The sequence below is a fragment of the Periplaneta americana genome, chromosome 2 (assembly GCF_040183065.1).
Source record: "Periplaneta americana isolate PAMFEO1 chromosome 2, P.americana_PAMFEO1_priV1, whole genome shotgun sequence".
Lineage (NCBI taxonomy): Eukaryota > Metazoa > Arthropoda > Insecta > Blattodea > Blattidae > Periplaneta > Periplaneta americana.
This window is the reverse complement of record NC_091118.1, coordinates 50,559,911-50,571,468: the sequence shown is the minus strand read 5'-3', so window position 1 is coordinate 50,571,468 and position 11,558 is coordinate 50,559,911.

The window sequence follows — 11,558 nt, the reverse complement described above, 5'->3', positions numbered from 1 at the left end:
TCTAGTAAGGAAAGTAAGCCGGAGTAATTGCCTTTACGTACTCAGTGTACGTGCTTTCCGCGCGCTAGCTGTCTCTCACATGTACGTCGAGTCTGCCAGCTTATTAACACAGTCTGACGGGGTATAAACAACTGTATCGGATGTCAAAGACTGCCACCAGTTTCTTTTGGCCCGTTCTACCACTGCTTCAAGCTAGTACATGTCAAAATACTTCTTTTCCGCTCATCGGGTCAATGCGCCTAACCACAGACTTCTCTAAAATTCGTTTCATTTTAGTGTCCGCATAAACTTCCGAGTTGTTAGTGACGGATTCTAATAAAATAGTCCAGATCAAGCGTTTTTAATTGTAAAAAAATGCGCCTCTTATTTATCCATCACTATAATTATAATTATTATCATCATTACTTTCTGATTACTATGCTAGCCACCGACATAACGCGCTTGTCTGCTGATCCGGAGTTCCGAGGTTTCCTCCAACCATAAGTCGAATGTCAGGTAATCTATGGCGAATCCTCGGGTATCGCCAATTCCATCAACGCTAACTTAGTAGTTCATACAGCGTCGTTAAATAACCAAGTAAAAGAAAAAATATAACATCCTTTATATAATCGTTCACATTTTTCTATTCAATATTTATCTACCTTTTTCAAGCTTCTATTTTACTTTTGTCATCGCCATCATTTCAGTTTTCTTCCTTTTCATCGCCATATCTTTTAAATTAGCATTTCTTCTTTGCATTTATTTCTCATATATTTCTTCATATATTCCATCAGCTTATTATTATTATTATTATTTTTCTCCCCGTAATCCATTTTTAGTTTTCGTACTCAACTGTTCATTTAAGATACATATATTTTTCCTTTAATTTGTGTTCCTACTCTTCATCACTTTTTCTTATCTTTAACATATCTCCTTTACCTTTTTTTTCCTTCTCCAAGCCAATTAGAGTTACTTGCGTGTGTAATATTAAAGCAAGAATAAAGAGTCAAGAAAACACTATGATTTTCAATTTAGTTACGATATTCAATTGAGGGATAGAAGCCATTAAATTTCTTAGGGAACGTAAAATACTCAAAATTATAGTCTACAAATGATAATAAGGGTTAGGAATATGTACAGTATAATTTCTTGTTTCCTTTGATGCTGCATTGCCAATCACAGAGGCCATATAAATATATTTAGAGTAAATGTACCTCTAACATTTTTCATTTATTTTATTTTATTTTAAGTCCACCACCAACACAAGCAAGCTTACATGGATACATATACAAAATACATAATAAGAAAAACAAAACAAACAACACAAACGAAAGAAAGAAAATACATACATACCGGTAATAGATGATAGAATATAATATTGCAGTTAATATAGTGCCAAATGTCAATATAATAATGCAAAATTATTTAAAAACTAGAGTAAAAAACATTATAATACACTTCTTCATAATTTAAATATCTCAGGAAATACAATTCTTTTTAATGCTGTTTGAAATTTTTCAACTGTTAAACTGAAATCTAATTGAGAATCACAGTTTAAAGAGAGAGAGTTGTAAGTATTACACATAACAAACAACGGAGATTTCTTGAAGAAAATAGTTCTAGGAGTTGGAATAACAAAAGGTTGCCTATGACGTAATTCTGTTTTTTTTACATTGAACTGAAGGAATTTAAGAAAATCACAGTTATTCAATATACCGTTAACTGTCTTATAGAGTAAAATTTGGCTATTTATTAATCGTCGAAATTTTAAAGTTTTATCATTAAATTTAAAAAGTAACTGATTATATGAAATTTGCTTTTCATAAGACGACACGCGATGTTTTTTTTTTTTTTTTTTTTTTAATATAAATAACGTAAAACTCTTTTCGGTATCCTTTCTATTTGCATCTGACGGGACTGCAACTGAGGTGACCATATTACAGACGCATACTCTAGCTTACTCCTAACTAGAGTTTTATATAGAGAGTATCAATACTATTTATATTTTTTAATTCTTTTCTATTTCTGATTATAAATCCTAATTTTCTATATGCATCATTTACCACGTGATTTAAGTGCATTTTAAAACATAAGTTGTGTGTAAAATAAATACCCAAATCCTCAAATGATTCTACTCTAAGTAATTTCACACCATTAATTTCATACGAATTTTGAGAATTGTCTTATTTTTTGAATACGTCATAAAGCAACATTTATTAGGATTTAACAGAAGAAAATTGTCAATACTCCATCTATATAGTCTGTCCAAATCATGCTGTACATCAAAAGCGTCATGTTGTTTGTCAATGACATTATACTTTCTTGCATCATATGCCATATTGATAAAGGAGAGCTTTCGAATTTACTTTATCTTCGGTTTGTTAGGCTAGAGGAGTGTCCTTTTCGCAAGGCCAGATTTTATAAATGTGACCTCATCATCATAGAGGGAACGCGCGATATCGTTGTATACATTTTGTAATGCACGCACCATAAAAGTGGAAGACACGCAACTTTAAAGAGAAGTTCATCCTCTTATCTACACCCGATTTTAGTAAATATGTAACCCGAATAAACAGGGCAAAATACACTGTCATACTGAACTATACGCTTATAACGACCGCCATTTGTCAATATTTATGCAGCCTATCAGCAAATAATTTCCCCACACCACATTCAAAGTATCACGAGCTTATCTTTAAGCATAACGTAAGAGCTTCTGAATTCGAAGGAAAATTACGTAGCGAGAAATCCCATTTTTACATCTTTAAGAAGAAATATAGCAACTGTGTTAAATCCGTGATTTATGAAAAAATTACGGGTACTATTCATAGATATTTAGCTAGCCCACGCTACGGGCGTGCTAAACTAGCCCCGGCTATCGACTGGTTACTTGTACAGGATTCATATCATATCATATCGCTAACATTGGTTTATGAATACGAAAAATGTTAGTTCGCTGATCATCCACCGGAAGCCCGCGCTAAGAATGTTTATGAATACGGCCCTGAAAGTTTTAATTCGTATTTCAAGTCCATTTCCAATTAGAAAGAGATAACTGTATAGTATGGTACCAGTCTAGTATATACAGTCACGAAGCTCTAGTTGTGAGGGTGCTAGGAACAGTAGACTGTGCAGGAACTATTTCGCGTGGTCTGTAATGAGGCGATATTAGCGATCCTAGTGGTTAGCAACTATCTATGGATGCATATTTACTACGTATTGAGCTTCGTGGCTGTATATACTAGACTGTGGTATGGTCCTATTGAAATAACTGTTCAATATGAAGACTTTTAATCCGTGGTAAATGTACAAGAGACATTACAAAAAGGTTCGGTATTTTTTATGTAAATACTTGTCTGTACACTGCACCTGTATGAATTAATTTTGTGCCAAGTAACGTCAGACTTCGAAGCTTTCCTTCTCGTATAGCTCAACTGATGAATTGTTTATGATTATAAATTGAATTAATCTACTTGATATTAATTGCACAAATTTGTATAGCTTAATGAAAGTATGCTACTTTGTATTGTATATATTTGTATAGTTTTGACCGATGAATTGTATATGCTTTAAATTGAATAGTAATCTATATAGCTCTACTGATAAATTGTTTGTGTTTGTAATTTGAAGTAGTTTGCATGATATGTATTATCAATTTCTGTATATCACAACTGGTTGAATTGTTTATGCCTTAAATTTAATTAAATTGTTTTGTATTATAATATAGCTCAACTGATGAATGATCGTTTGCGTTTGTAAATTTAATAATCTGATTGGCTATGTATTGTATACTTTTAGTAGAGCCATCGATGTAGCTCAGTCGGCAGACTCGCTGGGCTGCTGATCCGGAGCTGCGTTCGGGCTTGGGTTGGATCCCCCTTTGGACTTTGGTTTCTTCGGAGGTTTTCCCCAGCCGTGGGACTGAAGCCGGATGGTCTATGGCGAGTCCTTGGTATCAACCCCTTTGATTTGATTACCCACTTTGATTTGATTACCTGGTTGGGTTTTTCCGAGGTTTCCCCCACCGAAAAGGCAAATGCCGGGTAATATTTTGGCGAATCCTCGGACCTCATCTTATCTTACTACATCTCGCCAAAATGTAAAAAAATGTAAAAAAAATTGTACAAAATTGTAAAAATTGTAGAAAATTACTAAATTGTAAAACTATAAAAATTTTTAAAAATTGTAATTGTAATATTGTAAAATGTTGACATGTTCCACATCTTAAAGCTCCATTGCTCATGTAAGATCTATGGAATAAAATAAATGAATGGAAAAGTATAACGTGTAATCTTAGTCACGCATTCAAGAACTACTAGTAAACATATTGACGTACACAGTCGAACAAAGAGTGTTTTGTCGGAAACGTTTTTAACAATCTGACAGTACAGTACAACTCAAATTCTGTATCAAATCCTTCACAGACAGAGCCCATCTCTTTTGGTTCACTAAGATCGCAGCGATGCAGGCGTACTAGGGAAATACCCATAATCACGATAGTGCCACAAATAGGTACGCAGTATTAAACAGGGCTCATACAATAGTTATTTATGGTACTTGTGAGGTAAGTGCAATAAAGATCACGCTCGCAAGTACCTTACGTAATTTTATCCATGACCATAACGAAAAATTATGTTTTATAAAAGAAAATATGTTGAAAATAAGTCCTCATGTAATCACATACCACGGCATGAATTTTATAATCAATACGTGTACTAGGTAGATCATGATGTAGGAGGCCATGATTAGTAAAGAACGGTATCTAAGGCGTTGGATAAATAACAAATTATAATTAATTATATAATTTTAATATATATTTTTTTCACTTTAAACGTGTATTTTCGTCTTTTTGAAGTTTCAGGGATTATTTAGAAGTGTTCACGGGACTATTGTGATTAAAATAATTTCATATTTTACTTCTGTAAACTTAAGAGGAATATTAAAACTTAATTAATCATCGTGTCTGTTTAGCTCAGTTGGCTAACGCGTGTTCTTCTAAAATCCTATAAACCCAACTTCATAGGTACAAAGATAGAGAAAAGAGAAGGAGATTGAGTGTATGCATATTTAAGGAATGGTAATAAAGAAGTAGAGGTAGTGACATCTAGTAACTAATATATTAACTTCTTGAGTAATAGTTCAATGGAAATGTATACGTGTGTACCCGGGTACTAGGAAAATACTAATGAACTGTGAGATAAAGTTCAAACTGTGAGGTAAAGTCTTTATCTCACTAGTGAAATAAAGTAATGTTGAATAAAAGCCTACTTTACAAACGCAAAAGTATTTAGTAAAGGCATGTTTTTCGTTATGGTCATGGATAAAAGACCTTTCCAGTTTCGAATACTTGTAATTCAAGTTCTATGAGTCTGAGGTGAATAAAAATAGCACCAATGGAAAGAGAAACTCAAAAAGTTTATTTGTGGCAACATTGTTTTCCTAGTTCGTAACACTGCCTCATAATAGCGCATATAAACAAATTTGTTCATTGTTGAGGCGAAATGGCTGCTATAGAGGACAGAAAAGCTTGATTTTCATGTGAACCAGTCGGATATTAATGTGCAACGACATTACTGAACAAAGCTTGGTGCAGATCCACCCAGTAGGCCTATAATCCGTAAATGGTGCAATGATTTTAAGGCAAGATTCTTCGCAAGCGGTTGCGATTTCATCCGTACCGACTACAGTTGATGCAAGCCCTAAAACCAGAGAAAAAAGTGCTATGAAGAAATTTCTACATAAATATGCAAACTTCAATTGAAAACAACGATGTATTTATTCATTCCGTGGAGTTACCTGACGAAGCCACCTTTCATCTTTCGGTAAGGTGAACAGACATAACCTCAAAATCTGGGAATCGGAAAATCCGCGTACCTACGTAGAACTTGAGTATAGGCTTAATGTGTGCCGTGTTACCAAGGGAGGACACATTGAACATCTTTAAGGTAAGGGACTAAACTTTTCGAGTTTCTCTTTCCATTGGTACTATTTTCATGCACCTCAGATTCATATAACGTAAATTACATCTGTTCGAAACCGGAAATATGTTTTCTAGGAGCCCTGTATAATGTAACATTGTTTTAACACTGAACACTAATTACATCCTCATATATCAAACATACAGCTTTTTAGCTTTTTATAAGCTGTATTATTTTTAGGACTAAAAAGTGTTCTTAACCTACTTACAGCTTTATTGTGTTCTTAAAGAAAAGTAAATAGCATTTTACAAACAGCTCTGATAAGAGTCGTGCTTGCAACATGACTGGTGGATTTTATATAAGGCTTCTTTATTCAGGAGTCGCGTTTTCGACTTCATATATAAGAAATTTATTCCAGCTAGTCTTTAGAGTTGCTGTCGAAATTTAGCCCAGCAGGCAACGACATTATAAATCGCATCATGCATGAATTTTTAACAACATATCAGTTACAAAGCCTATTTATTGTGTACAACCGATCAATATTGTTTACGAGATATTATGAACTATTAGGTAATCCAGAAAATAACTTTGGCTGGGCGCCATATTGGACTAACGTATGTATTCCTCACAACCATTCTCATCTTCTCTTACTTATTTACAAATGACTTAAAGAACCCGGAGGTTCATTACCGACCTCACATGAGACCGACATTGTGCCATGTTGAGATCCTTTTCCAAATCGAAGACGTCCAAACTTTGCACACTGAAAGGTTCTGTCAATAAAAAGCATAAACAAAAGAATTGCCCATTTCCTACACTGCCAGGCTCTTCTTTTTGAGGTAATATTATCAGTTGAAACACATTGGAGTAGCCTCATATTAAGTAGACAAGCAGTTACTTCGCTAGCACATGATGTTTATGTTGCATCGCAAAGATGTGAAGGAAGTTAGGGATGGAGTAGTATCCTTGAACTGTATACTGAAAGTCATTCCGATATTATATTTACAAAATGTCACACACCATTTTAAATTTATAAAACAATATTACTTACGTACTTACAAATGGCTTCTAAGAAACCCGCAGGTTCATTGCCATCCTCACATAAGCCCGCCATCAGTCCCTATCCCGTGAAAGATTAATCCAGTCTCTATCATCACATCCCACCTCCCTCAAATCCATTTTAATATTATCCTTCCATCTACATCTCGGCTTCCCCAAAGGTCTTTTTCCTTCCGGTCTCCCAGCTAACACTCTATATACATTTCTGGATACGCCCATACGTGCTACAAGCCCTGCCCATCTCAAACGTCTGGATTTAATGTTCCTAATTATGTCAGGTGAAGAATACAATGCGTAACTTTCTCCATTCTCCTGTAACTTCATCCCTCTTAGCCCCAAATATTTTCCTCAGAACCTTATTCTCAAACACCCTTAATCTCTGTTCCTCTCTCAAAGTGAGAGTCCAAGTTTCACAAACATACAGAACAGCCGGTAAGACAACTATTTTATAAATTCTAACTTTCAGATTTTTTTTATAGGAGACTACATGGCAAAAGCTTCTCAACTGAATAACAACAGGCATTTCCCATATTTATTCTGCATTTAATTTCCTTCCGAGTGTCATTTATATATGTTACTGTTGCTCCAAGATATTTGAATTTTTCAAACTCTTCGAAGGATAAATATACAAATTTTATATTTCCATTATTTTCATACGTACAATATTCTGGTCACGAATGCCAGCTATAACGGCTGGATCATCGTGCTAACCTAACGATACCTCCATTCTGGTTGGATGATCGTCCACCTCTGCTTCGTCATGCGGGCGTGAGGCCAGGAGCCGGCTGGTCGTTCTAGGCCCTTCACGGGCTGTAGCGCCACGGATTACTATTCTGGTCACGAGACATAATCATATACTTTGTCTTTTCGGTATTTACTTCAAAACCTATCGCTTTACTTGCTTCAAGTAAAATTTCCATGTTTTCCCTAATCGTTTGTCAATTTTCTCCTAACATATTCAAGTCATTCGCATAGACAAGCAGCTGATGTAACCCGTTCAATTCCAAACCCTCTTTGTCTTCCTGAACTTTCCTAATGGCATATTCTAGAGCGAAGTTTAAAAAGTAACGGTGATAGTGTATCTCCTTGCTTAAGCCCATACTGAATTGGAAAAGCATCAGATAGAAATTGGCCTATAAGGGGTCTGCTGTACGTTTCACTGAGACACATTTTAATTAATCGAACTAGTTTCTTGGGAATACCAAATTCAATAAGGGTATTACATAAAATCTCTCTCTTAACCGAGTATATTACTGTATTTAATAAAACTAATAACATTTTGATCTAGTAGACACATAATGAACATCCATTAGATGACTACATTTACACAGCGATACGAATGATCTTACGAGGGCTATTCATAAAGTAACTTCCGTTTATTTTTTATAAACTTGTGAATGACGTTACAGAATTGGGTTACAATACGTTTGAAAGTATACACACTAATTTATTTTTCCACATAGTTTCCGGTCACATTGAGATAATTGTCGTAGCGTTTGACGAGCTTTGAAATTCCGCAATCGTAGAATTCGGCCGCCTGCGACTGAAGCCAACCTACGACGCTGGTTTTCAACTCTTCGTCATCGTCAAAGCGCTTCGAGCCAAGCCACGTCTTCATGTACATGAAGAGATGGTAAACGGTAGGCGCAAAATGTGATGCTTTTCTCGATCAGATTTTGTGACAGGAGATGAGACTTGGGTGCGGTGTGTGAATGCAGAAACAAAGCTTTAATCAATGCAGTGGAACCATACTCACTCGCCGAAAAAAAACCACGACGAAACTCATGGCAACTGTCTTCTGGGACACAAAAGGAATTTTGCTAGTGGAGTTCTTGGAGAGGAATGCCACAATTAACGCTTAGCGTTACTGTAACACATTAACAAAATTGAAAAGGGCCATTCAAAACAAACGTCGTGACATGTTGAACCCTGGGGTGATTTTCCTGCATGACAACGCCCGGCCGCATACAGCGCGTCGTACTGCGACCAAACTGCAAGAGTTCAACTGGGAAGTATTGGATCATCCTCCCTGTAGCCCAGATTTTGCGCCTACGATTGCGGAATTTCAAAGCTCGTTAAACGCTACTACAAGTGTCTCAATGTGACTGGAAACTATGTGGAAAAATAAATTAGAGTGTATACTTTCAAACGTATTGTAACCCAATCCTGTAACATCATTCACAGATTTGTGAAAAATAAACGGAAGTTACTTTATGAATAACTCTCGTAAATACATACGATAATTAAGGACATGAAACAAAATAAAACAATGCTTTATTTATGTACGGTAATACAGGGACATCACTTTATTTTTACCAACATTTTTAACATTAACCTGGCTATACTCGGAAGCACTGTGTCCCCCTTCCATTACAGGAGTTTGATGTTACTAGTGCAATATGTAAACAAATCATTTTACTAGGTATAGGAGAGAAAAGTAGTGTATCCATTTATGTTGTAGGGAAATACGATATTACGATTTTCAGTTTGATCATCACTTTTACGGAATTTATCAAAATACAGTAGAGTAGTAACATTAAAAAAAAAAAAAAACTCAACTTTTCAGGCGGCTATGTTCGTTATGTAATGTCTACTTTATTTAGCATATTAATTATTGATGTTATCATGCAATATAGAGAGTGCATTTAAATTGAGGGGGTCATAAGTAAAGGGCGGTAAGTGCACTTACGTTACTTTTGAGAAAATGGGGTTTAAATATTTAAGCTTTCGTAAAATCGGTGAAATTTTTATTTAAATTTTAATGTGTGATGCGATTAAAATATCCCTTTGCCACTAAAATTTTAGATACTTTTGCTTACACTGGATGCACTTAACTCATGTTATTACAAATGTCACTAGCATTCCTTTGCTTCTAGCCACCTCAATTCAAAAAAGCTAATCTGAATTTTTAAACAAGTTGCTGAAAATGATTGCCGTTCATTACAATGCAGGCTTCAATTCAGTACGCATATTATTAAAAACATTTTGAAGCATATTCTCTGAAATTGAATTTATCGTTTCTTGAATATAATTTGTTAGTACGATATTATTAATATAGGTTATTTCTTCTATAGAAAACGCAATCATATTTATGAAACACACTATACACTGCAGTGTTTACTTCACTGCTTGAAGACTTCGAATGCAACAGCGGCCGTAAGTTTGTGTGTCTGACGGGAGCAAGGACATTAGTGAAGGAGTGAGAGTGAAGTACATTCAGAAATGCAGGTACAATAAAAATGCAAGTAAAAATAAAATGATGTCCCTGTAGTAAAGTACTTAAACTGTACGTAATTGATACGGTTCTATATTTATATTGCTTCTCTATTGCAGTGAAGTAATTGATGAAATGAGGAAAACATGGATAATATTGGTGGATTGAGCAGAAAAAGAGAGTACTCCAAGGAGAAACCATTGCAAAGTCTGCTTTGTCGACTACAAATTCAATCACAACGTGATCGGGGATCGAACGGCCGCCTCGATGGAAGACCAGCAATGCTAGCGCCTGAGCCACAAATGGGGCTCATTGAATAGGAAAGATGAAGCTAAAATAAAATAACTAAGGTGTCGTGGTCAACATCTTAATCCCTTCTGACAACTAAACGAATTTTATCTTTTTGTAGGACACTATGTAGTATCAAATTCCCACAATCTATTGTCTAAACTGAGCGTTTAAACTGACCGCAGAATGAGACGCAAAATTAGCATACAGTCCGGGTAGATAATCTCCTGTAATCTGATCGGAACCGTTCAGAGTCCCTGGATCACGAAACCGGTTTCTAGATTTCAAATGTATCCCTCCCGATCCCTCTATACCACTTATGTAACAGTGCACCCAACAATTAGCGGACAACGAGATCCTACAAGGTGTTTAGAAATTACGTTTCCCAACAACGGTCTTTAACTTCTATTAGTAAGTCTATTTATCGTTCCTTGAAACCAGTGGTCGGCAAAGATTATGTCATATGAAATATAGCCCGCAAAAACAGCAACGGGGAAGGTGGAAGGAGGGAAGTATAAGAGGAAAAGTCGCGGAACGCCTTCACTATTGGAAGTTTTACGTGCGTAGAGACGGACAGCGAACATACTGAAACTAAAGAAAAGTTCAATTAAATTTTATGTCAATATATGAGCCGTTCAGAGCAGAAGTGGTGTAAGTCAAAATTGGGTAATGAGGTTTAAAGTAAAAATTCTGTAAAATACAGCGCAAAGTAGCAATTAATATGTCCTCCGTGCTATCCACTGACTACTAATAGTTTAAATAAATTGAATATTAATTGCTGCTTTGCGCTGTATTTTACAGAATGTTTACTTTAACCCTCATTACCCATTTTTTACTTACACCACTTCTGCTCTGAACGGCTCATATATTTATTCATTTCTTTTTCATCTTTGTAGTCCACACCTGTGGAGTAACGGTCAGTGCGTCTGGCCGCGAAACCAGGTGGCCCGGGTTCGATTCCCGGTCGGGGCAAGTTACTTGGTTGAGGTTTTTTCCGGGTTTTTCCCTCAACCCAAGATGAGCAAATGCTGGGTAACTTTCGGTGCTGGACACCGGACTCATTTCACTGGCATTATCACCTTCATCTCATTCAGACGCTA